The sequence below is a fragment of the Trachemys scripta genome, chromosome 1 (assembly GCF_013100865.1).
Source record: "Trachemys scripta elegans isolate TJP31775 chromosome 1, CAS_Tse_1.0, whole genome shotgun sequence".
Lineage (NCBI taxonomy): Eukaryota > Metazoa > Chordata > Testudines > Emydidae > Trachemys > Trachemys scripta.
Window position 1 is genome coordinate 94,337,280 of NC_048298.1, and position 27,851 is coordinate 94,365,130.

The window sequence follows — 27,851 nt, forward strand, 5'->3', positions numbered from 1 at the left end:
ATTAGATATTATTTTATTATACTAAAAGTTGACATTTGAATGGCATTAGAAATATTAGATGCTATTGGGTTTGCCTGAAACATACACACAATATGTAATCAGCACCTGTAGGGCATGGGATGGGATTAATCCCAGAGTCAGTGCAGGAGTGAGGAAAAAGGACCACAGTAGACAGAGGAGTTGGCTCTGGCTATATCGCTGACACTGTAAGTACTGTTCAGTTCTTATCCTTTAGGATGATTACTTGTGACTCCTCTTTCTTCCCCCCCTCTTACCACGGTGCTTCCCTGTCCTACTCGGGGCTTTGCAGCAGCTCGCTGGTTTTAACGCTCTCTTTCAGGTGAAATGCTTAGCGTACCAGATATTATAACAACACCCAGCTTGTGGTTTGCAGCCCATTGCCCTGCACGGAGTGAAGCCCAAGCGGGGGCTGCTGGGACTAGCCTCCTACAGGGATCAGAAGGGGACTTTCCAGAGGGCGCCCCCCACCAGCCAGTGCCTCCGCGGGGCAGGGCGGTTTGTGTGAACGCCTGGCTCCCCGAGCCCAGGTGGAGCCGGCCCCTTCCCGAGGCTGGCGAGGAGGGGGAGGGACTCTGCAGCAGGGGGCTGCTCCTGGTTGGGCCCTCGCCGCCTGTCACTGGGCGGCGTGTCAGCGGGCTGGCCCCGCCTCGGCTCCGGCTGCTTTCAGCCCTTCGCTGCACAGACATGACACAGACACACAGTCACTGCAGCTGCCGCTGAGCCCGGGGCGCGCGGCGGCGGCGGGCAGCCTGGCACCGGGAGCCGCACCGCCAGAGGGGGCAGCCTGGCATTGGACCCGCGGAGAGGCGGCAGCGGGGGCAGCCTGGCACGGAGACCCGCAGGGGGCAGCCTGGCACCGGGAGCCGGAGAGAGCCGGCGGGGGCAGCCCGGCAGCAGCGGGACCCGGCGGGGACAGCCCGGCAGCAGCGGGACCCAGCCGGGCAGCGCGAGCAGGCACTGAGCGAGCCCGGGCGGAGCGTCGCGCCCGGCAGCCGCTGAGGCCGGGCCAGCAGCAGCGGGAGCGGCGCCGGAGGAGCCTTCCCAGCCCGGCTCCTCGCTGCCCGTGACCTTCCCGGGGCTCCCCGCCGCCTCCCAGGCCGGGGCAGGGCCTCCTCTCCCCGCGGAGCTTGTCTGCAGGCCCCGGGGAGGGGGCAGGAGGCCGGACCGGAGCCCCCGCCTCCGGGTCCCGCTGGCCGCCGGGCCGGGCCTGTGCACAGCGCGCATCGCCGCCGGGGACTGGCGAGGGGGGCGGCGGGCTGCATCCCAGGGCAGCATGGAGGAGCGAGCGGGCAGGCCCTGAAGAAGAGCCGGGCAGGCAGGAGAGGAGGGAGCCGTGGGCTCCGCTTCTCGGAGGGAGAGGGGGCCCCCCTCCTGGCTGCTCCCGCGTCCCATGAAGAGCCGGGAAACCGGCGCCTCCCTTGCCTGGAGAGACCCCCCCGGAGCGCCGGGCTGCAGGGACTGAACGGGACCCGCCTCCCCGCAGCAGAGGAGGAAAAGCTTCATTGTGCTGGGGGCAGGAGCGGGGGCTGTGTCCGCGTCCTGCCTGCCCCTGTGTCCGCACCGGTCCCGAGGGGCAAAGAGAGAGCCCGCGAGCCCGGCATCCACCTTCTGCACAGCCCCCTGCTTCTCCGCAGCCGCGCCGAGAAGGTAAGGTGCTGAGCTGGGTCGCTGCTGCTGCTGCTTTAGAGACAAATGGTTTGTTAAGTGGGGAGGGGGAGGGATAAAGAAAGAAATCGTGGATGTCTCACCACCTCTCCCGCCCCCCTCTCAAGCCAGCATGACAAATAAAGGCCGGGGGGGGGGGGTATTGTTTTCGATCCTGGACTTTAATCCCCATCAAATCTGGCGCCGACCAGATGCTCAAACCGGGATACCTTTCGGAAAGCGCATTCCAGGCACAGATCCCCTCCCTTTGCCTTATCTGAAGAAAGGGTCCCTCATCTGGTTTAGCACTTAAGTCCGCTGGCCAAGACCTGAGCAAAGAGTTTCCTTGCATCAACTCCTGGTGGGACTATTTTCATTTGTTGTCCCCTCTCCTCTCTCTTTCTCGTGTCTTGCCCCGTACTTACAAAAGTCAGAAAGGTGGCCGTTGCCAATTGTACTGTTGGGCTTCTGCCTTTTGGCACGGAGGGGTTTCCTTAAAGTCACAGGAGCCCGCTAGTGGAGTTGGAGAAACAGGTGAGAGACTTTTTTGGGGGGGAGGGGAGGGAGTTGGGAGAAGAGGGAAGGGTGTTGCAGGTGGGATTTGAGTAAAACTTCTATTCTGTTGTATGCCAGTCTCTCCATAGCTCAGTATGTGTCTGTAAGAACTTTCTACACCTCAACTATTTTGCAAGGTAGACTTCAGTTTGGGGGGCTAGCAGGTAGACTGAGTGGGGCTCACACAATACAGCGTTCACTGTATAGAAAGTGGGGGGGGCTGAGAGAGAGAAAAAAAACATGCCTCTAGTATATTAGACAAGGCAGATAATTCAATGTCTTTTTACTGTGCCATCAAATAGCTTAAAATATTCATGCCTGTGTCCAGGAAGGTCACTTTAACACCTGAAGAAGAGATCTTTTTGGCTGGTTTGATATAATTGATTAAGTTCATTATCAGCCTTGTCCACTTCTTCTGGAGGATCAATAGGCTTTAAACAACTTCCATCTATCTACATTTATTAAATAGTCACTTACTCCTGATAGACAATCTAGCGAAACAGGACACTTTCTGGGAACAGATTCTATCATGCTTGTTAATTCAGGGCTAAATGACTGTTTTTGGTTGGAACATTCTGATAATGGGGGTGGATGCACCCCACCCACACATACACAGCCCCCGCTAGGTGTGTCACTTGGACAGATTTCTCCTGTTATCCCATGTCTGTGAATTGTCATTTAATTCATTAAACTGAACTCCCTAGGGAACACATAGCAATTTGCTGCCTCTGTGGAGGTAACCTGAAGTTTGACAATCTCTTCTATAAGCGCTTTTGGAGAGAGTCCTATTTTGTGCTATATGCTTACAAGACCATCTGATTTGGTTAGTATGAAAGCAAGTTCACTCCCTGGTACAGCATCAAACCAAGCAATCTTCTTTACTACTTAGGAGTTTCACCTGAATGCAGCGTCTTTCTTTTTCTATTTTGGAGGTGGGTTATTGCCAAAAAGCAAATGGAACCTTATTTTTCAGTCACACATTGTCACATTGGTGAGAATTAACTGATGGACCGGAAAAAGAGTCTGAACAGTTTTCATATGATTTCTGTACTGATCTTCCCTTTTGAGTGTAGAACTTGGCTTGTATAGCATCTATTTAAAATTGCTAGAGGAAAGTGTGTTTCTAGGGCTAAATGCCATTACTTTCTTATCTCAAAAGGTGTGGACTTTGAGAGAAATACCAGTACAGTCAGATATCTCTAAATATTGCAGCTCTCCTTGGATTACTGCATTGAAAAGGGGAAAGAATTGGGCTAGAACACAATCTGAAACAAAATACTGTATTAAAACCAGAGTTGGTAATTCCCAACAGGTCCACACTTTTTATTTAATGAAATCCCCTGGATACAGATTAATTTTCTTTGTACAACATTTATTATTGCATTTGCCCATAAAGAGGAACAGCAGAAAAATTGATAAATGGATTGAAAGGTTGCCTAGTTTCACTGTAGATTCTTTAAGCGCCTACGTATCCTTTGCTTTAAAAAAAAAGAGAGCTAGTTTTGTTACTACATGTGGATATACAGCAGGGGTAGGCAACCTATGGCACGTGTGCCGAAGGCGGCACGCAAGCTGATTTTCCGTAGCACTCGCACTGCCTGGGTCCTGGCCACCAGTCCGGGGGGCTCTGCATTTTAATTTAATTTTAAATGAAGCTTCTTAAGCATTTTAAAAACCTTATTTACTTTACATACAACAATAGTTTAGTTATATATTCTAGACTTATAGAAAGAGACCTTCTAAAAACATTAAAATGTATTACTGGCACGCAAAACCTTAATTTAGGGTGAATAAATGAAGACTCGGCACACCACTTCTGAAAGGTTGCCAACCCCTGTAGTCAGTGCATTGCTACACACATTTTTTAACATCCTGCTGCAACAGTACACTAGGGGGACTAACTTTTTCTTTCTCTAATGGTGGAAGCAAAAAAATTAATGTAATACAAACTAATACACATGAAGACCCCCAGCTCTCTCTCACTAACACCATTAGGGTCCTACACTTGAAAGGAAAATCAATATGTGTAAATGTAAGTGCTGAGTTCACAGCGGAAAAAATATTTTAACTAAACTCCAGTAGAGAAATGCTGGTTTCTGCTACAAATAAAACTAGGCTATTGAAGCGTAGTTTATAAAGAACTCTATTGAAGTCTTTTAGCCATTACCAAAATAAAAAAATGAGGTTAAAAATCCACTGTTGGCATATGAACTAGACTTTTGAAGACTAAAAAATATAGATAGATACATCCAGGTTTTAAAATTCTCATTGCGCAGGCACCCTGGGACTGGAAATCCTAAATTGGAAAATCCCTGGCCTGCAAGGCATGTAAACTCTTCAGTGGCTGCATAATCACTGGTGGCTAATTAGATTGGTATTTTTAATCTCCCACTGTGGCACAGGTTAGCTTTCCTTCTGTCCCCTCTACCTTTAATGCTCAAAGTCTGTGCTGTGCTTTGCATCTCTGATGTAGTGCATTAGTAAGTACCCCCTTTAACTGATAGTTAAGAAGGAAGCATAATTTGCAGATATTTTGGTACCAGTGTGTGGTTAGATCTTTAACAAAATAGCTAATATGAGTATGGCAGCTCTGTGCTCCATTTGCACAAGACAGGTTGGATTTTGGTTTCGATTATACAACAGGACAGTAATTCTTTCAGGTTTTGGAGGCATTTGCACCAAGGTTGCTGGACGGAGAATAGCGAGTAGTATTGAATAGCAATATGTCAGATAGCCTGTGCCAGCTATTGAGCTTACCTGAAAGTCCAGGTGTGGTCCCTAATAAACCACAGTATAGACAGAGCAATGGTGAATATCATCATCATCATCATCACTCCCATAACTGCACCATCACTGGCGTTCGGGCACCATCACTGATGAGCAATCAACCAATTGTCTCCACCCCTGACAATTGTGTGTCAGTGCTCGAGTCTCTGCGAAGTCCATTTCTATCCACTCTTTTATGTTGTCAGTCCATCTCTTCTGTCAACCTCTTCTTCTCTTCCCCTGTACTGTCCCTTGGAGGATGATCTTGGATAGGCCAGATGATATTGTTACATGGCTGTACCACATCAGCTTGCGCTTCTTCACGGTCGTCAGGAGGTCTTCATATGACTCTGCGCATTGGGTGATGATGTTGTGGACTTCTTCATTAGTGACGTGGTTGAAGTAGGAGATGCTCAGGATTTTACAGAAGTATCTCATCTCTACTACCTGTATTTTCCATTCAAGTTCTGCCATAAGGGTCCATTCTTGCACGCATACAAAAAAATGGAGATGACCAATGCATGCAGCAGTTTCAGTTTGGATTCCAGGGAGATGTTCTTATTCCTCCTAACTGGCCTCTGCTGCTGCTGTTTGCGCAGTTCTTGCCAGTATTTCTGCCTTGGATCCTTCATCAGTGATGATTGCCCCCAAATACTTGAAATGTTTCACTGTCTCCAGTTCTTGTCCACTGACAGTTACATGTGAGCTGATCCAGTCATGTTTGTTTGTGATCTGCTTGATTTTCTCTGTACTGATTTCCATGCTGTATTTTGCGGAGGTTTCATCCAATTATTTCACAAGGTTGGCAAGGTTTCACAAGGAGAGGGATAGGAATGGGTAAAGTCATTGGAGAGAGAGGCATGGCTAATGGAAGGAATAAATTGTCATGGGATGCGGAAGTGAGGGGAGTGGGTGGCGTTTTGAACTAGTAATGTGAGGTTTGGTTTGCTAGAATCTAGAAACTTCTGGAAGGTGGTCAGGGCAGCTCAGTAAGATGGTTTTATATAAAGCTGTCTACGACTCATTTTTTCCGTCATCACATTACTGAATTCACTTGATAGCTGTTTCTCATTCTATCTTTAGTATAAACTGCTGCTAATCAATACTGCAAATGGATGAATAATGTTAAGAAATTACCAGACATCAGTGTATGAATTTGTCTGACTCCACATATCTGAAGTTGAAGATAGTGGAAGAAAACAAGTCATTGGATGGATGTAAGTAATGAAAAATGATCACTCAAGTGTTGCCAACTCCTGCAGTATTTTCTGTTTTTTCTTAAAGCCCCAGTTCTTGGAGTCATGTAGTTATATGACAGGTTTCAGAGTAACAGCCGTGTTAGTCTGTATCCGCAAAAAGAAGAACAGGAGTACTTGTGGCACCTTAGAGACTAACAAATTAGAGCAAAGCTTATGCTCTAATTTGTTAGTCTCTAAGGTGTCACAAGTACTCCTGTTCTTCTTTTTGTAGTTATATGAGAATCTCAGCTTTTTTTTTTTTTTTTTAAGTTCCTAGACCTCAGGGTTACAGAGAGCAGGTTAAAAACATAAACCTAATGGCTAAATAACCAAAAGTCAAATCCAACATTTATTGTTTTTAAAAATCCAACATTTATGATTTTTTGGAACCTGACTCATGAATTTTGAAATGTTTGGTGTTGGCAATACCGCTATTCTTCTACAGTAAAATGTAGACATTTCCACACATTTTTAGTACAAAGAGAGCAAGGATTTGTGCTCATCTCAAAAAAATTAGATTTTCTGCACTTATTTGGATTCTTCAAGATCAAATGTGCCATTGCATTAAATACTTTTTTTTTAATTGAAGTGGAAGAGTGGAACAGTGATGAGTTTGAGGATCCTGCAAGGAAGAAACTTCTGATGCTATCGTTAACATTGAAATATTATCATTTAAATCCCTGTTCCAGGCCTTCCAGTAGCTTTTCAGGCAGCTGTTCAACATCAGTTTCATTCAGGAGCAGAGTGTGTTCATCTTCAACAACCACCCCAAAATGACATAGCTCAATCAATGATTATGCCATAAAAATAAATGAAAGGCTTTAACTTGATAAGAAAGTTGCAACCTTCTTTTATGCTGACAACATCACCTTCAGTGTTGCGCAAAATGATCAATTTAGAGAAATGGTTGAAGCACTTAGCTTTGGGTGTACTCCTTCAGAGAGATTTAAACTCACTGGCATACTAGTAGGTACTACAAAAATAGGAAGAGGAAAATTTACAGGAAAGACTGAAAGACTGAAAGAATCCGCATTGACATTAAGCACTTGTCTACACGGTTGAGCAATACACACTACAGGGATGTGATTGCTAAAGTACGCCAACATATTGTGCATTAACTGGCCCATGTGGACCCTACTGGCGTGAACTAAATGTTCTCTCTTGCATGTTAATGTCATGCATGTTAATACACACGAAGGAACTTTTAGTTCGCACCAGCAGGGTCTACATGGATCAGTTAGTGCGCAGCATGTTGATATGCTTTAGAAATCACACCTCTCTAGCGCAGATTGCTGTGGCATATAGACAAGCCCTAAGGCAAGACTGTTGGCCTTTTATGAAAAATGACCTGATAATGACTTTAAGAATTCATATAGGAAAAGATTCCTCCTTACTTAATGGTATTGATTCTACACCAAGCTGCTGAGGAAATGCAGAGAAAAGTATGATAATTAGGTCTTTGCCATTTGCTCTGACAGCAAAAATACATAATTTTTAAAAAATAAGAACTTCTTGGGTGCAGTCATCCTAAACTTTTGAGGTTTGGGCATTCACTGTTCAAACTTCATTGAGAAAGACGTAGCATATAACATGGGCCTAAAGGATGTTATGTGAATTTTTTAAAAAAATTCATCCACAAGCACCCACACAGCTCAGGAATACAAGGGAGAGAGGGAGACAATGAAGGTGGCTTTAAGTCACCAGCCACACTCCCCAGTCTTGGGGCTGGCCTGCCACTTGACTTGTTCCTTTTGTAAAGTAGAGCCGCTTCAGGGCTGCTGTGCTAAACATTGGCTGTCAACAACAGCCCGGGGCTATTGTGGCTGTTGGGGGTTGCCAGGATGCTCAGACACAGTGGCCAGGCCCTTTTTCTCCCTGCCACACCCCTGTCTTGGGATCTATGAGTAGTGGCAGTGGCTCCTGTGCCACCAGAGAATTCTCTCACACATGCAGACTCCCCAGGAACCCAGATCAGCTGTCTTTCTAACTGCTTTAAGCTGTTGGGAGTGGATCAACAACTTCATCCAACTACCACAGGAATGTTGAAATTTCCACTGAGCACAAGGAGGACAAAATAGAATGCGGCACTCATTTACATAAGCAGGGAGTCTAGAGAGTCACTAAAGATCCCAAAGCAACTGGAAGGGGATTTTTGGAGGGTCATGTGAGATTACAGGTTAATTACACTATTGTAACAGTCTCAGTGGAAAAATAGTGATCTAATTAACAACAAAGAACTAGAAACACACAAGGACAAAATCAAAAAGCTATACAGCAAAGCTATGAAACCTTTCCACCAGTTATTCCACAGGACTGATCCTAGATACTTAGGGCATCATACAATAGGTTGAGCACAGAATTGGAAGAAGAGGTTGAAATGGATTTCTACCCCAAAATTATATATTAATGAAGAAGGTTGTGTTTCAAAGCAAATTTTCCTTCAAAGGTCTCTTTTATGACTACTTGCATGACAAGTCTGACGTGCTGAAGTTAGACTGTCTATTGGCTTTAGGTCTAATTTTTGCATGTTGTTCAATATATATTAAATGTGTTCATTTATTTTTAAAAATAATAAATGAAGAATGGGGGAAGCAGGAAGAGAAGGCAGAAGCTTTAAAATTTTTATTTAATCACAGGGAACATAAATGACACCATTGTGCTACTAGTGCATGAGAAACTGAAATTGACCAGGGTGTTTCCTATGCAAAGGGAGTTCTTCTGGGGGGCAGGTACTGTTGTACAAACATCTAGTAAAGAGTAGATAATAAAATGGGGCCCAATCTGGTTGATCCCTCTGGGTGCTACTGCAATATTAAGTAATCAAAGGCCTGGTCTACATTGGGGGGGGGGGGAAGAATCAATCTTACGCAACTTCAGCTACGAGAATAGCGTAGCTGAAGTCAACGTCTCTTAGATCGACTTAGAATCATTTACTTTGCGTTCTCGTGGAGTGGGATCGATGGCTGCTGCTCCCCTGTCGACTCCGCTTCCACCTCTCGCTGTGGTGGAGTCCCGGAGTCAATGGTAGAGCGATCGGGGATCGATTTATCGCGTCTACACCAGACGCAATAAGTCGATCTCCAATAGATCAATTACTACCAGCCAATCTGGCGGGTAGTGTAGACGTACCCATAGAATCATATGACTGGACGGGACCTCGAGAGGTCATCTAGTCCAGTCCCCTGCACTCGTTGGAGGACTAAGTATTATCAGCAATAAAAATAAGCGCAGTAATAAAAGTGCAAAAAGTAAACCAGTTGTAAAAAAGGGTTTTAAAAAATTATTTGAGCTGTTTTTTATGATATACTCTGCTTCCAAGATAATGAAAATGCCAAAAGAATAAGCTAGCGTTCTTACCTTTTAAATATCTGAAAGGAAATAAAATATTTAAAGTGCTTGGAGAAAAATATTTCCTTGCTCTTTTAAAGTTGTAATTTAATATTCTTTGTCAAAATAGTCTAGTTTAAGACACCGGAGAACTAAGTTGGCATAGACAGCTAGTAGCTGGTGTAGAGATAGGCAGAAGTCACTATAAATGAACATTAGGGGTCCGAGTCTCCAATGAGTTGTTTATACCTATGCAGAGTAGGTGTAAAATGCTTCTAGGTTGGAATTCTCCATTCTCATTAATGGTAGCATTTTAAACTTTCTTTGCACTTGGGTAAATGACTTTCTAAGGGGCAAAGCCCGAGAGAACAAATCTCTCAAATGTCCCTCATTTTGAGTGATGTCAGTCATTTTAGTCCTAAAGTTTCCTACGTTCCATGCAGGTTTGGTTGCCCCCCTCACTGTTGTTGTCGAAAGCTATTTATGTCAGAAATAAAAAATCCTAAGGCTAGAAAGAGAGAGTCACTGACATGAAAGGAATCAATGCCAGAGCACTTTAAGCTTCTAGCATGGGTAATTTTTTAATTATTTTTTTTTTTTGGTTGCATTCCTTATTTTGGGTCTGTCCCACATTTGGTCTTGTCAACTTGACAGTGGCAGATAACTGGCCCCTGAGTCTTCAAGTTATAGGCTGACTGTCCAAATGTTACGTGATTTAGAAAAAAACATTTTGACTTTTCTGGTTGAAACAATGGAGTTGCAAATGTCACTGTAGTAAGTGGTGGTTCTTCTGCATTTATTTGTATTACAGTAGCACCTAGAGGCGGCAACTGAGAGACGAGTCCTACGCCTGGTCTACACTGGGGAGGGGAGGGCGGGGGGAATTTAAGTTACACAACTTCAGCTACGCAAATAAAGTAGCTGAAGTCGACATACTTAGATCTACTTACCGCGGTGTCTTCACTGCGGTAGGTTGACTGCTCCCCCGTCAACTCCGCCTGCGCTTCTTGCTCCGGTGGAATACCGGAGTTGACGGGAGAGTGCTCGGCGGTCGATTTATAGTGTCTTCGACCCCCACTGGATCGATCATTCTGGAGGTAAGTGTAGACATGCCCCTAGTGTGCTAGGCAGAATACATACACAAGAATGTAGGAACGGTTATACTGGGTCAGACCAAAGGTCCATCTAGCCCAGTATCCTGTCTTCTGACAGTGGCCGATGCTAGGTGCCCCAGAGGGAATGTACAGAACAGGCAACCATCGAGTGGTCCATCTCCTGTCTCCCATTCCCCGCTTCCGGCAAACAGAGGCTAGGGAAATCATCCCTGCCTATCCTGGCTAATAGGCAGCTGGTTTAAAACAAATAAAAGGAAGTATTTTTTTCCACACCTTTGAAATTCTTTGCCAGGGGATCTTGTGAAGGCCAAGACTATAACAGGGTTCAAAAAAGAACTAGATAAGTTCATGGAGGATACTTCCTTTTGTTTGTTTTAAACCAGCTGCCTATTAATTTCATTTGGTGACTCCTAGTTCTTGCGTTATCAGAAGGAGTAAATAACACTTCCTTTTTTACTTACTCCACACCAGTCATGATTTTATAGATCTGTCTATCATATCCCCTCTTAGTCATCTCTTTTCCAAGCTGAAAAGTCCCAGTCTTATTCATCTCTCCTCATAAACATAGGAAGAAACAGCTCCTGATTAGAGGTGCTTACAGTTTGCTGAGATAGATGTGTATTGAGGTGCTTCAAAGGGATATCTGTTACTGTTTGTATTTATTTTATTTTTTTCAGTTGTCATTTTATTGTCATTTTGATCTTAAGTCATTTATATAACACTAATTTATATAATAGTAGATTTCTTAAGTGTTGTGGAATAGTAATTAAGGCCAAGATCCGGCATTGTGATCCATTGGCAGACAGTGACACTCTAGCAGACTGCATTGTAGGTTTGGGACTTAACCATGTATTTATTTGTATTAACTTTATATTTTTCTTGAAAATACTAAAATATAATCTTAGAATAAATTGGTCAAAGAAGCTAGTTTTGCAGGATGAAGACAGATCCCCACTGCATCTGTCCAGTGATGGTAATTTATGCAGGTGAAATGAATCTAACATGGCAGGTGCTGAGTCAACCATCCCATATGGCTGGCAATCCAGGTTCCCTTGTGTTTTCCTGTCCCTCCCTTCCCCTCAGCTGTATGACACATGCATACAGTATCTGAATTCATCATATAACAACTCTCTGATTACTGAGGACTGGGTCCATAATGTCTCTTTTAAATCAGGAATGCAGCTATAACTTGCTGGTAAAAATTTAAGCTGTGGACAGAACAGTAGTATTCTGGCAAGACACAGATAATGTTGCTAGGAAGAGAGAAACACTTAGGGTACATCTACACTACAGGGGGGAGTCGATTTAAGATACGCAAATTCAGCTACGTGAATAGCGTAGCTGAATTCGACGTATCGCAGCCGACTTACCGCGCTGTGAGGACGGCGGCAAAATCGACTTCTGTGGCTTTCTGTCGGCGGCGCTTACTCCCACCTCCGCTGGTGGAGTAAGAGCGCCGATTCGGGGATCGATTGTCACGTCCCGATGGGACGCGATAAATCGATCCCCGAGAGGTCAATTTCTACCCGCTGATTCAGGCGGGTAGTGTAGACCTAGCCTTAGAGGAGTGGGTTATGACACTGACTTCAGCCATTGCAGAGAGAATCCATTCTCTTATTTTCATGGTAGTGCATAGTCTGAGGTTCTTATTAGACTCACTGCTGCTCCTAAATAAGCAGATTGTCACAGGGCAAGGAAATACTTTCTTCCATCTTCAGCTAGTCATTCCTGTGCGATGTAGACCTACTCACTAAAAGAACAGGAGTACTTGTGGCACCTTAGAGACTAACACATTTATTTGAGCATAAGCTTTTTGTGGGCTACAGCCCACTTCTTTGGATACATCGCAGAGGAATGATGCATCCAAAGAAGTGGGCTTTAGCCTACGAAAGCATATGCTCAAATAAATTTGTTAGTCTCTAAGGTGCCACAAGTACTCCTGTTCTTTTTGCAGATACAGACTAACACGGCTGCTACTCTGAGACCTACTCACTGTGATTCATGAATTTGTCACTGATTGCAGCTCACTCTGCCTGGGGATGACTGTGAAAGTTCTAGCTAGTGCAAACAACATGCTTTCTAAGATATACAAATCAAAGTGAGTTCATCATGCCAGTGCTCCTCATGCTCCACTGGCTTCCAGTTCCTATCTGGATCTAATTCAGGTTCCTGATCATTTTACTCAAAGTGCCACTGCTTGATCCGAAGTCAATGAGAATATTTACGCTGACTTCAATGGGCTTTGGAGCAGACCCTTAATTGTCTGGATCTTAAATACAGTATCTTGCTGTGGCATCAGTTTCTGCCACTGCTTATGCTTACTAGTAACTTCCTCTGTGAGTAGACTTACTGAAGTCAATGCAGCTAATCATGGGATGAGGTACTATCCATTATAAGGATGGCAGAATCTTGCTCTTAGAGACTGTTTCTCCATCTATGGCCCATGAACAGAACTGAGCTCAGCTGTGATATTTGGCCTACGGAGAATAGGGTGAAACTTCTGGGGGCAGAGAGCTCTCAATGGCGGGTCCTCAGCATAGAACTACTTTATTACCAGAGCCCATGATGAGCCTGAACCTGGTCCACTTGACAGCATGCTGCATGACACATTGTTTTGCACTGTGGCTAATGAGCAACGGAGCATCCTAGATAAAGAAAATAGTTGAAAACCAGGAGGGCATGTAATGGACAAACTTATGCAAATCACAATTTTGTATCTAATGCCTTGATGCTACCAGAGATTGGTGCTTTTAGAAATTCTTAAGGTAGTGAGGGATGGCAAAGGAAATGGTCCTTCATTCTGAACAGATTACTGATGTTAAAGCTTTACTTACTGCAGAGGGGATGGGGTGTGATTGAGTGCCTGGGATGGACCACACTGAAAATGCCACACTCAGGGCAGACTGCAAGAAATAGGGCAGGCAATCCCCAATAACTGGTGGTTTCCTCTATAATTAAATTCACCAAACCAGTAATAAAAGTGCTTCTGCAACACCCCACTGGTTAACTAGAAGCCAAAGACTGTTCTCTCTAGGCATTCCAGCCCTTGGCTTCCATCCAGCCAACCAAGTCTAATATAGTGAGGGGTTATTGAAAACCCATTTCACCATGTGTCAGGTTCTTTCTAATCCCAAAGGACAAGACACACATCCTGAGGTCAGTATGAATCTCCGATCTTACCCAAATATCACGCTGTCAGCCAATCCTTGGTAAACTAGGTGAAGATTTAATAAAGAAAAGAGTGGTTAAGGAATCATATACATACACGTGATTGCAAAGTCCTTATATCAGGTTTGTAGCAGTGATGGAATAAACTGCTGGTTTGCAAAAGTCTCACTGGAATCGCTTAAACAGATTAGGGGTCATCAGTCCTTGTTCAAAGCTTCCTTGTTAGAAATCCAGTCCAGAGACATGAAGCAGGAAATGAAGACAAAATGGTGATGTCTCAGGGGAGTCTTTTATATTCTCTGCCATGTGCATGGAATTTTACAGTCTCAAACAAAGCCCACAGCCCCTGTTTGTGGAAAGTTACTGGCCCAAGATGGAGTCCAAGGTCACATGAGCATATCGCATGTCCTTATATGGTTTGCTGACCCACAGGAGGTGGCCAAAGGTCCCTCGCTGTCTGAGGCATCCTCAGGAAGAGCTATCTGGATGGGATGAGTTTCTTCAATGGTATGGTGAGATTGGAGAATCCTTAATGGGCCATCCACATATAGCTGTCTAGCCTTGATGTAAATTCTATCTGGTGGGTGTCACGCAGGAATACAACATGTGTGTAAGATCCAAGTACATAGCCAATATTCGTAACTTCAGATACAAAGATGGTACATGCATATAAACAGGATAATCATATTTAGCAAATCATAACTTTTCTATTGACACCTTATATGACACACACCGTATAAGATTTATGGAAATTGTGTAACAGTGGTAACAGCAATGACATAATGGTTACTTTTCCTATACACAGCATCACAGGGGGATGGAGTTTAAAATATATGAATGAAATGTGCCTATTTTTCTTTAAATTAACTTCTCTGATTACATTTTTCTACTCACAAAAATGGGGCTGATTGATGTGCTTTAATCTGTGCTTTTAGTATGACTTGGGTGTTGTGCAAGCCAGGGTTTGAGCCAGTGCCCCTTAATAACAACATATACTGTGGTATTTTCTACTATTTTAATACACTCTGTCTTGAGCAGAACTCATTTCCACTGGAGTCCAAAGCGTGGGAATAAAACCCAAGTCTTCAAAGTGAAACAACAGTAGTGCATTAATCCGGTTGGCTACCAAGATCTACCTTTTCTTTCACTTGAATTCTCCCCCTAAAAATGACAATCTTTTTACCATGGCATTTTAATTAATGTTAGTAAAGTGCTTTGAAGATTAAATGCTTTAGATAAGTACTAAATGCTATGATGGTTTTCATTTGAGAATACTTTTGATTAAAGAGGCTCCTGTAATGGTTTGTACTTGGTGGGGAACAATGGAACTGTGATGATTTTAAGTGTGTTTGGCGTGTTTGTTTTTCTGGTAAAGCACAAATCTAGACGTGTGAGGTGTCATTGCAATCTGTGGCTCAGGAATAGCTTTCTGATGTAGATGAGCATCTGTATTCTGGAAGCTTGCTCCATGGAGGCTTGGCTTGGAAGTGAATCCTGAGATTACTTTTTATGTCTTGAATATTCTATGCAGAACATCTAGCGTGAGTGGTGTGTGTGTGTTAACATGTCTCTGACAGCAGCTGTGAAGGTCCAAGCTTCTCTCATGCCTACAGCTTTGTTTTTTCCTCCCTCCCTCTCCATATCTACATGAGACCAATTGACTAAGAACTGAGATTCTCTGGCATTCTTATAGTTTTGTATCAGAAAATGCTGAGGATCCAAAAAGCAGAGAATCTCCTTCCTAGCTTGGCCCAGTTTGTGTAAAAATACCTTCCTTTAAGACTACAGACAGGAAGACAAAAACACAAGGTTCTGATTAAAACACTGGCGTATCATCCCATACTCTGCATGTAATATAAATCGAGAACCAACTCAGTGTTGGTTAGAAAAATTTGCTTCATAATTGAGTATGGAATATGATATGGACAAAAGGCTGACTTTTATTCCAAGCCCGATGAACTGTTTTTGATAGAGGATCAATAAAACCTGACATGGGGCCAACTTTTTAGAAGTATAACAATTTATAACATTATCTCAGGCATATTCCAGGGCATGAGGCCCCAATCCAGGGCCCATGGGAATCAGTGGCAAGACTCTCTCATTGACTTGAGCTTTGGATCAGAACTTTAGGGCTAGTCTATACTGTGCAGCGCTTTAACGTGGCTTGTGTAGTTGTGAGAGAGCTCTCCCAGCGCTCTAAAAAAAACCACCTCCATGAGCGGCATAGCTATCAGCGCTGGGAGGATGGCTCCCAGCCCTGGGGAACTGTCTACACTAGCACTTTACAGTACTGAAACTTGCTGCGCTCAGGGGGGTGTTTTTTCACACCCTTCAGAGAGAAAGTTGCAGCGCTGTAAAGTGCCAGTGTAGACAAGTCCTTAGTGTCTGATCCTGAAAGGTTTTTAGGATAAGTAACTTCTTTTGTGTGGTCAATGGCACTCGTTGCCTCTCAAGATCCTTTAATAAGAATTGTGTGGTTTTTTTTTGTTTTTTTGTTTTTTTAATTCAGCTATGAGTTTTCTTGGTGGTTGTCCTGAGAAAGGGTTACTTATCTCACAGACAAATTGGTCCTGAGACATTATCATAATAAACATGATTAATAATAACATAGGGTACCTATATGCTTGAATTCAGTGTTCGTAAACGTCATATAGTGAGAAGCACATCACAGCATGTGCAAATGTGCAAGTTATACTTTAAATGAAATATCTTAATTACTACATGGCAATGCTAGAGTCGGCAACAATCTTGCTGAAAAATTCCTTAATTTGAAGCAGAAATCTAATGCTGGAGATTTAAACCATTTCCTTCCTGCTTACTATTCAGAAAATACTGGCTTTAGCATTCAGAATCTTCCCCTCCGTTTTAAACACTAAACAGTTAGTTTAATATGCAAGTTCTTATAACAGTGGTTTATGATCTCTAGATTAGAAGCAGTGTTTCTGATAAAAACAAAAAAGATGGTTACTTCATTTTTTTATTTTGTGTATCACAATATCTTCTGAAAACTGTTCTTTGAGATCAGGGAGATCATGTTTATCGTGTTGTCTGCAGTTTATAAAAAGAGGTTGAGAGGCATGCACTAGTTTAATGGCAATTTGGTGAAACCTTCTAGAAGTTTGCTTTTGGGGCACAGTGTAATACTTTATTTCCTCTAGAGTCCATGGTTAAGATCCTAAGGCTATGTCTACACTGGCAACTGAATGACAAAACTTTTGTCTTTCAGAGGAGTTAACCCCCTCTCCCCTCCCCCCCCTGAATCACAAAAGTTTTGCTGATGACAAGTGCTGGTGTGAACAGCGCTTTGTCAGCAGGAGCTCTCTCCTGTCAACAAAGCTAACATCACTCATTGTGGGTGGAAGTTTTTTGTCGACAGGAGAGCCAACAAACAGCGGAACTTTTAGTTCCATGTGGTGACATGGAAGCTGTGTAGTGTAGACATTGTCCAAGTAAATGTAGGCTCTCTCATCAACTCTAGTTTGCATTTTGGACCAGATTGTGGAGTGGTTACACACCCTGTGTAGCATTTACATTTAAACAACGGGGACTACTTGAGAGAGTCACTACTCCCTCTGAGGGTATGGCTACACTTGCAGATGTACAGCGCTGTGAGTTAAACCTGCCTTCGTACAGCTGAGTTGGGAAAGCGCTGCAGTCTGTCCACACTGACAGCTGACAGCGCACTGTCGTGGCCACATTTGCGGCACTTGCAGCGGTATTGGGAGTGGTGCATTATGGGCAGCTATCCCACAGCTATCCCACAGAGCACCTCTTCCCATTCTGGCACTGTGGGTTATGGGAAGGGGGCTGGAGGTGCGTTGTATTCTGGGTCCTGTCCCAACGTTCCGTGATGCATCGCTTCGCATCCCAGCAATCCCTGTGTTTCCGTCCACATTTGGCACCATTTGGCGCCATCTTTCAACGGTTTCTGTTCAGCGTGATCTGTGTTCCGTTTCGGTCTGGGGGAAATGGAGCCCAAACTGCTGAGGAGTATGCTGACGAGTCTTACCAGCACGTCACGTTTGGCAGTCGAGCTATTCCTTAAGATCCAAAGTGACAGTGGGGCGTCCGACGATGATAGCGAGCCGCGTAACGCGTACGACACGAAATTGCTTGTGGCATTTACGGACATGCTCAGCACTGTGGAACGCCACTTATGGGCCCGGGAAACAAGCACCGAGTGATGGGATCAAATCGTCATGCAAGTCTGGGATGGCGAGCAGTGGCTGCAGAACTTTCGGATGAGAAAAGCCACTTTCATGGGACTGTGTGAGGAGCTCTCCCCCACCCTGCGGCGCAAGGACACAAGATTGAGAGCTGCCCTGCTGGTGGAGAAGCGGGTGGCTATTGCAGTCTGGAAGCTGGCAACTTCAGACAGCTACTGATCGGTCGCGAACCAGTTTGGAGTGGGAAAGTCGACAGTTGGAATCGTCTTGATGCAAGTTTGCAGGGCCATTAATCGCATCCTGCTCATAAGAACTGTGACTCCGGGTAACGTGCAGGACATTGTGGATGGCTTTGCACAAATGGGTTTCCCTAACTGTGGAGGGGCAATAGATGGGACGCATATTCCTATTCTGGCATTACCCCACCTAGCATCCAAGTACGTTAATCAGAAGGGGTGTTTCTCTATGGTTCTCCAGGTGCTTGTGGATCACCGTGGGCGTTTCATTGACATTAACGCAGGCTGGCCCGAAAAGATGCATGATGCACACATCTTTCGGAACACTGGCCTGTTCAGGAAGCTGCAGGCCGGGACTTGTTTCCCAGAGCGGAAGATCACAGTAGGGGAAGTCGAAATGCCCATTGTGATCCTTGGAGACCCCGCTTACCTGTTAATGCCGTGGCTCATGAAACCCTACACAGGGAGCCTTGACAGCAGCAAGGAACGGTTCAACTACAGGCTGAGCCGGTGCTGAATGATTGTGGAGTGTGCTTTTGGCCGTTTAAAGGACCGCTGGCGATCTCTGTATCGGAAGCTGGACTTGGCCAAAAACAACATCCCCACGGTTATATCCGTGTGCTGTACTCTCCATAATATTTGTGAAGGGAAGGGTGAAAGATTCAGTCAGGCATGGACCTCCGATGTTCAACACCCGGAGGCTGAATTTGCACAGCCAGAGTGCTGGGCTATTAGAGGGGCCCAGCACCGGGCTGCAAGGATTAGGGATGCCTTGAGGGAGCAATTTGAGGCTGAAAACCAGCAGTAATGTCTGGTGCCCTGCATGAGAGTGAAGTGCAGTGGTTACAATGTTAGTAGGAATCTGTGTTTGCTAAGCTGATTTGCAGTGCCTGTTTCTTTCCTGGGCTAAGGTATCTTTTACTTTATGCAATAATAAAGAATATTTTCAAAGCCAAAAAATCCATTTATTGAAGAGAAAATTCATTTATTGAAAGAAACACAACTGTTTGGGAATCAGAAGGGGCAAGGGATTGGGGTGGGGAACGGTACTATCACAGATTTGCGTATGTCCTGTCTGGAGTGCTGTGCAATGAATGCTGCACTTCAGGATGGCTATACTGTATGGTGATGGGGGTTGAGTGCAAAGGGTAAGGGTCGTAGTTCTCGGGGCTGGTTGGTGAGGATACAGGTGTTGGAGGCAGTTGGTGGTGGTAAGAACCCGGATGTTGTAGAAAGTGGGTTGGCGGTGACATGGGGGCACAAGGGAAAGAGTTTTGGGACAAGGGCTGCAGGGGGGGCGGGCGCGGTAGTGCTCTGCCTGCATGGCTACTAGCGCTTAGATAGAGTCTGCTTGGCGCTCCATGATGCTTATCAGCCGATCCGTGCTTTGCTTCCGGTGCGCTGCATTTTCCTTGCGGATCCTGCTTTCGCTCTCCCTCCACTCCTGCACTTTTTGATTCTCTATAAGAGATTGATGCATCACTTTGTGCAGCATGTCTTCTTTGCTTTTTCATGATCTCTTCCGGAGTTTTTGCAGTCTCTCAGCCAGTGATAACATGGACTGCTGAGATCTCAAGGTTGCATCTGTAAAGGCAAAATGCAACACTTAACAGAGGCAGCATTGTTTATACCAGACAAAGAAATGATCCCCCCGCACTTAAGGAGGGCACACACAGTCTACACAATAGCATAATTTTCCTGTCCCAAAGAGAGCGCACATAACTCATGGGAGCCCCAAAATGGTGAGTAAGAGGGACTGATTGTTTCAGGGCTGTACTGTCCTCTAGGTTTCTGTGCCTTGGGGAGAGCCAACAGCTGCAGGGGGCACCTACACTGAACATTGTCCCAACATTTTCCACAGGAGTTTATCCTGAAAGATATCTCGCTGCTGAGGGTGACCTGGGAAGCAAGGGAGGGTCTTCTACTGCAATGCGGCTTCCGCCCTGGCCCATATGCAGCTTGCCTGTGTGCAGCAATGGTCCCCCCGCCCCTCATGGCACAGTGGCGCGGACACTTTAGCCTGACTGGGACAAGGACCACGGTGGCTCTCCCAAGAAACCTGCACAAGCGCATTGCCCATGTTCTTGATGAGACTTTCGAAGAGAATACCGAGGCCGATTACCGCGATGTGATAGACCACATCAATGCGCTATTCTGCATCTAGGCATGCATGCAGCCCTAACCCTCTTCTCCTGAAAAATGTCCTTCCCGAAAATAAAAGCCACTTACCGGGAACCAGTTCTCCTGTATGTCCTCCACCAAGTATCGGCCGCTGCGACTGGCTACCTTCCTCCTGGCTCAAGAAGAGCTCCTGGCTGCGTGCCTCCAGGATTCCGGGGTGTCTCCCCCCACCCCAGCACCCTCACTCCCGCTTTCCTCCTCCTCTTCCTCTCCCTGCTCTGAAGTGTCCATGGTGGTGCTCGGAGTGGAGGTGGGGTCACCCCCAAGTATCGCATCCAGCTCTTTGTAGAATCGGCAGGTCGCGGGGGGAGCACCCGAGCGGCCGTTTGCCTCGTGGGCTTTGTGGTAGGCATTCCACAGCTCCTTCACTTTAATTCTGCACTGCAGTGCGTCCTGGTCATGGCCCTTGATATCTGCCCGAAGGTATTGTAATTCCTACAGCTGGAGCACAGCTGGGACTGGACAGCTTCCTCCCCCTAAACACTGATGAGGTCCAGCAACTCGCCATTGCTCCATGCTGGGGCTTGCTTGGAGTGTGGAGGCATGGTCACTTGGAAAGATTCACTGATAGCACTCCACACCTGGCTGAGCAAACAGGAAGGGGATTTTTAAAATTCCTGGGGAATATAAAGGGCGGGTCTGACGGTTGGTCACCTGAGACCAGGGCAGTAGAATTTGAACTGATGAGCAGAGTGGCTAGAACAGGCATTGTGGGATACTGACGAATACTTCTGGAGGCCAATCAGAGCGCATTGGGCGGCCACACTGGCGCCGCAGTGCAGCAGGGGCAGTGCAATACTCTTTATTCCTCTCGGGGAGGTGGAGTACAAGCAGCGCTGTAGCCGCGGAGATACAGCGCTGTATGTGCCTTATCAGTGTGGATGGGGAGTGAGGTACAGCGCTGTAGGTGGATTTATTGCGCTGTAACTCGCAAGTGTAGCCAAGGCCCGAGATGCACAGAGTTGTTGTGCTGTGACCAGTGCTTATTACACTTCCCCTAATCTTCTCACTGTCATCTTGTGCTCCCCAGTCTGCCTTATTCTTCTGTTGTTTCTTGCCTTACATGATAGACTGAAAGCTCCTTGCAGCAATAACTGTCTTTTTGGTTTGTGTTTTTACAGCACCTTGCATGATGGGTCCATGATCTCTGATTTGGGGCCTGTAGGGACTACAGTAATACAAAACAAACAAAAGCAACTAATAATTAAAGCATTAGACAGTTTGACAAGACTGGCAGGACTCATTTAAAAATTGGGCTGTTATCACTAAGGTTATTGTATGCATCTTTAAAACAAACCCAAAGCCTCGCTATACAAATTAAAGAGATTATGTGCTTGCCATACAGAACTACACAGGAACAGTAGGCTATTGGTGGCATTTGGTAATAATGGCTACAGTATTAAGATAAAGATGGAAAACTAACAACAACTGGATGGGGTGGGGGGGCAAAACAAACTCTGTAATCCTCTGGGATAATGGCTCTAGTCTAAACAACTTGTTCCTGTGATTTGTTACTTAATGCACTTATTTTTATTTGTCCCCTTCAGCAAAGAGCTCTGTCACTGAAGAGCTTTGATAATAGCCTGGCTAGTATATTAGTAGTCATTTATACCCTTATAATAAAACAACAAAATTTTGGCCACTTACAGATTCAGCTGGGTTCAAGTCATTTTCATTTGCTGCATTTCACCTCTGATCTCACCTTCAGTAGATGAGATTACATAGAACTAGATAAGGACTTTGTCTGTTCAGTTCTCTCCCATCAAGCCACAGGGGACCAGATATTTAAGTGGGATGGTTATGTTCCCTTTCTCTGCTCCCCCGCCCCCATCTGCAGCTGGATTGGAACAGTGGGGAGGTATTTGTGTATTGCACATACATTAGAAGTATTTGTAGTTTGCATGTGTTATTCCTTCAGCAGCATTTGCCACTTGGATGGCTATAACCAATACAAATTCAAAATGAGAGAAACATCACCTAAAAGGAGGAGGAAGTTGGAAACTATATTGGATTCATATCTTTAATATGTATAAAATTTTCTGTAACCTGAGTTTCACAATTCAGTATTTCTGATGTCACAGACTTACAACAATAAACAATGCAATGACAGTGTCTATAGAGGCAAATTTTAAGATCTTAAATGAATAACTTATTCTAATAACATACACTTGAGGCTCTGGAGAGAGCATACACTGCAGTGATCTAACAGATACCGTGTGAGAAGTATTTGTGGATTAGGGATAATGAGAAGTTGGGGTGTTGCTTATCTCATTTTGATATGTTTAAAAGAGAGAGTTGTCTTGGGACGGATTGTTTCTTTGGTGCATTCTGGAAGGAAGAATTAAGTTTTGGGGGGGTTTTCTCGCCCAACCCTCCCCCTTTTCCCTTTGTGACTGCATCTTCTTACTAAATTAAAATGTCTTTTCTTAGCCATTACCTTGTAATGGAAAAAGACACTTGTTCTAGAGTTAGTCTTTTATGTCTTCTAAACTGAGTTGACTCCCCTACTGTGACTTCAATAATGCATCATTTCAGAGGTTCAAAGGATTTAATGTGTTTCTGGTGGATCTGTGAGTCTCAGTTAGATGGCTAAAAGCAAAATAACTATAACAGGTTGGATGCAAAGACCTGTCCCTTGCCAGCTTCATTTCCGCCCTCCCCCCCCCCAAATGTTCAAAAGCATTTGCTCCTTGCCTCTTCTTTCCTAGGTGCTATGTGTGCATGCATATTGATAAACACTTTATGAACAAAGGTCCATGGAAAACCATGAGACACAGTTACTATGATGAAACAGGCCAGCAGTTCTGTCTCTATGACAGAGGTTCTCAAACTGAGGTCCGCGGCTCCGTTCAGGTGGTCCGCGGATAGTTCCCTATAAGGTGTGCGCCTGGGGCGGCCGCACACAAGAGAATGAAGGGCCAAGCACCTAATTAGTGGAGCTGCGCAGACGTGTCTCCACTAATTAGGTGCCTGGATCCTGGAGAAGACGCACATGTAAGTGGTGACCTTGGCGGGGGGCGGAGGGAGGAATAGGGGGTAGGTGGGAGGGGGCAGTGGGATGAGAAGAGGGGGTGGGAGGAATTTGGAACGTGCAGGGCTGCAGTGGCCAGAGAAATAGGCGACTTTCCCCAGCTTCAGGGCTGCGGCTGCCGGGGAGAGATAGGCCCTCCTTCCCAGCCTCAGCTCTATGCCTACTGTGGCGATGGAGAGACCCCCTACTTCCCAGCCCCAGCTCAGGGGCTGCTGCAGTGTGTGAGAGAGGGAGATAGGGAGAGACCCCCCGCCCTCCTTCCCAGCCCAGCTCGGGGGCTGCTGCGGTGGGGGAGGGAGGGCACATCCATTGCATTAGAAAGGTAAGACTACTGATATTAAAATATGAGTTGTGTGCTTTTATTTGTAGAACAAAAAAATGTTTAAGTTTTTTTTTATATAGCACTTTTATCCAAAGCGCTTTACAATAGTTAGCTAACGACATTTGGAAATGATCATTAAGTGGTCCACTGAGACCCACAGCAATTTTCAAGTGGTCTGCGGAAAAAAAAAGTTTGAGAACCACTGCTCTATGATGAAAGAAGCTGGTTGGTGAGGATAATTCTGGAGCAAATAAAAATGATACTACTGAAAATTAAACTGTCTTCTGTAGCTCTACTGAATTATAACATCCCATAAATGTCTTTTTTCAGCAGGGCCGGCTCTAGGATTTTTGCCGCCCCAAGCAAAATCAATTTTGGCTGCCCCCGTTTTTTTCTTACCCCACCTCCTGGCCCCGCCTCAACTCTGCCCTTCCCCAAATCCCCAGCCCTGCCTCCTCTCCCCAGGCGCTCAAGTCTAGGAGGGAGGGGGAGAAGCAGCGCGCACGCGCGCCGCAGCCACTCAGCGTCTCCCCCTCCTTCCCAGACTCTCAAACCTGCAAGGGAGGGGGAGATCCTGAGCAGCCGCGTGTGCCAGGTGGGAGGGAGGGTGAGCGGCGGCGCGCGAATCAGCTGTTTCGTGCGCCGCGGCCGCTCGGGATCTCCCCCTCCCTTGCAGGTTTGAGAGCCTGGGAGGGAGGGTGAGCAGTGGCGCGCGAGTGGCGGCAGCAGCGGAGGTGAGCTAGGGTGGCCGGGGCACATTTTTAGGGGAGGCAGGGGCGGCATTCTGGCGCCGGCCATGCTGCCCCTAAAAATGTGCCGCCCCAAGCACCAGCTTGGTTTGCTGGTGCCTAGAGCTGGCCCTGCTTTTCAGTTACTTTCTCCAAACCCCACCCCCCCAAACACAGCAACAATTTTTGCTGAAATTTTCCATGCAACTCAGAAGTTACTTTAAAACGCAGCTGAATGGATTTTTATCTGAACATGGTGAGGAAGGAGGTGAGGGCAGAGTATTTTTCAGTGAAGACTTTTTTTGGATGCTGTTCGTGCTATGATAATGCAAATGGCTTTATTTTTGAAGTTTCAAACATGGTATATATGCCGTTCTGAAGGAGGACTTCAGTTTCTCCCATTATCTGAAGGAAAGATTGGTGGTGTAAGAAAGTTAGTAATTTTAAAACTGTGTTCTGAGCATGCATATTGACTTTTCTTCTTCATTTTCAGAAGCATGTACCTCCTATGTAGTGCTCCAGATTTTGCAGGTAGATTATACTTAAAAGACCTACATTGTCTAGTCAATTTTAGCCTTGTGGCACCAGGGGACTTCAAACATTGTGCTAGAATGACAACAGTATTGGGTAACGTCAATACAGCTTGGTTCTCTCCTAACTCTGATACAAACCCTGTTCCAGTTTGTAGTATAGATAGAATATAAGTGGCCTGGTTATGAAGCACTATTATGATCCACTCCCGGGTACAAATTGGAACAATGTTTGCAACTGAATTGGGGGCAAGTGTGCTGTAACCGGGTTCCCTGACATGGCTGTATGTCTAGAGTAGGTAAGGTTTTAATACTCATGCAGCAGGTTTCTGTGCCCGGAGATCCAGACTAACATTGAGGTATGAGAGTCAGTGGTTATTAAAACAAAAATTATAGGTGCTAATTCTATGCATTAAGTGCTTATTTGACTACCAGTACCTGTAATTTAAAACCCGTGTGCAAATCCTGGTTACCACAAACTAAAATAGTGTAAAGCTTGCCAATTAGAGAGATTTTTTATTCTGTGCTCGAGTTTGTACTTGTTTGTTTGTGTTACAGTGGTGCTTAGAGACCCCCCCCACTGACGTCAGATGCCCCATTGTGCTAGGTGCTGTACACACACGTAGTAAGTGACAGTCCCTGCTTCAAAGAGCTTATGATCTTAATAAACAAGACGATAGATGATGGGAGGAGAAACAGAGAGAAGTATCTTTCCCAAGGTCACATAGTAGTTGGTGGCAGAGCTAGGAATAGACCCCTGTGCTTCCAAGTCTCACTATAGTGACCTCTCATTGCACCAGGCTACCTCCCATGTTGATAGCACCTGCTGTAAGGTTTGCAGAGCCTTTAGAAGGTTTTTGTAACCCTATGTGTCACAGAGGTGTGGATGAAGATTTAAATTCTAAAGGTATGTCTACACTGCATTGTAAACCCTGGTGGGACCCAGGTTTGTGGACTGGTGTTTTCAAGCCCATGCTTCAGTGTCCATACTGCACTGTAAACCTGGGTTAACAGCTGCTGGACCCAGGTCTCACACCTGTGCTAACACATCCATACTGCATTACGCAGACTTTCGGACTTGGGTCTGCAGTGTGACCTGCGTCCACACTCCATGATGACAGGGCTTGCACCCAAGTCGCTGTGGGACTCAGGCTCTGACCCACCCCCCTTTGCAGGGTCCCAGGACCTGGGTCCTGAGTGCTCACTAACCTGAGTCAGGCTGATTTGTATGTGGACAGAAGGGGGGATTGAGCTCGGGCTTGAAGCTAAGTCAAAGCCAGGGCTTAATATGCCATGTAGGCATAACCTGAGTGGTCAGAGTGAGGGGTTCTGTTACTAGGAGGATGCAGGAAAGTCAGATCTTTTGTGAGGGAGAGATGAGCAGAAGGTTCTGCCAGGTGGAGGGTATAGTGGTCAGGCCTTGTCACTTCAAGGGAGTAGTAGCAGGATTTGCAGCTTGGGAGAAGGGGTGCAAGCTCTTGTTGGCCTCTCTCACGCCTCTTTGTTCTACTCAGCCAGTATGGCACCAGTGACTCCGAAGCGTACTCTCCTGATGGTCAAAGTGGTTTTTCTTTTGCGTTTGAATTGCAGTCTAAAATTCTGATGCCCCGCCCTCAATAACTTTCCTTAACTTTTTCTACTTATAATCTGCTGAGAGTTTGAAAGCTAATAGTTTAACCAAATGGAATTCAGATACAGTGGACAGAAAAGTGCTTGTTTGGAGATGAATATGTAAGAGGAGTTGTGTCCAGTTGCCTTCAGCAGGGTTCCATGTGCATATAAGAAACAAAGCGGGGTGTGGAAGTTCTGCAAATGTGAACCAAATTTTCACAGCAAGACTCTTTTTTTGCCCTTTTAAATCAAAACATTTTACTATTTCACTCTGCTTATTTTTTGACTGAGTTCCTTACCTCTTTGCATGATGTAAAATACCTCGACATTGGTTTGAGGTGTTACACAAATTCAGTCACACTCAAATAACAAAAAAACCATCAGTAACAATAAAAGTTATCCTCTGCTAGGTACATGGTAGAGCTCGTTGTGATGAATGCATTAACTTCTTTCTGTGCCATAGAGCTCCCTTTAAACAGCATTCTGAGGGCAGCTGTGGGCAGGGCCGTTCTTGACAGTATAACTCCAGTGGAGCTGAGAGGTAGCCAAGTGGACAGCAGGGGAACCCACAACACAAGTCTTCCATGTGAACAACGATGGGCTCTGTCTCATCTCCAAGTTTTATAAATTCTCTTTGCTGCTCATTTGGAGACATGTCCAAATCATGTTGAAGTCAATAGAAAGGCTCCTATCTACTTCAATTGGGGATTGATTGTGACCTTTGTTTGCACGGGACATGAGGGTAAGGGCCAACTCTCCCCAGGAAGGTGTTGGGAGAACTCTATGTGGTTTTTTCCATAGGAGGCGGCAAGGTAACCCATAGTTAATCCTGTTTTTCTGGTATGATAATATATTATGGTTGGTCATAAAATTTAGACCACAAAATACGGGTGACATGTACTGTAGCCACGTTAATGTGGGTGTTTGAACCTTGATACTAATATTTCCTGCCTTGGTTGTAATTTTCAACTGTGCAGCTTTTTCATTGTGTCCGTGTGAGGTTTTTTGCTTTAATATATTCCAGATTCATCTGGTTTAATTAATTTTCTGTTTATTGGAGCTGTAGGATGACTTATAGTGAGGCTCAATATAAATAATCCAGTGCACACTGTTTCTTGTACAGTATGTGCACCAAATTGTTAGCATGACAGAAAGTGGTGCAATATTTTGTTTTTCCCCAGCGGGTGGTTGCAATGATTAGCTGGAAAATGA

At 45.2% G+C, this 27,851-nt stretch overlaps 1 protein-coding gene across 1 annotated transcript in view; it reads left to right on the plus strand.

The window, feature by feature from the left end:
* Positions 1-1,031: 1,031 nt before the first annotated feature.
* Positions 1,032-27,851, plus strand: part of LARGE1 (LARGE xylosyl- and glucuronyltransferase 1) — a gene marked incomplete in the record, with an annotated part of 377,692 nt that continues 350,872 nt past the window's right edge. Inside the window, 1 exon segment of the mRNA XM_034777934.1 lies at positions 1,032-1,668.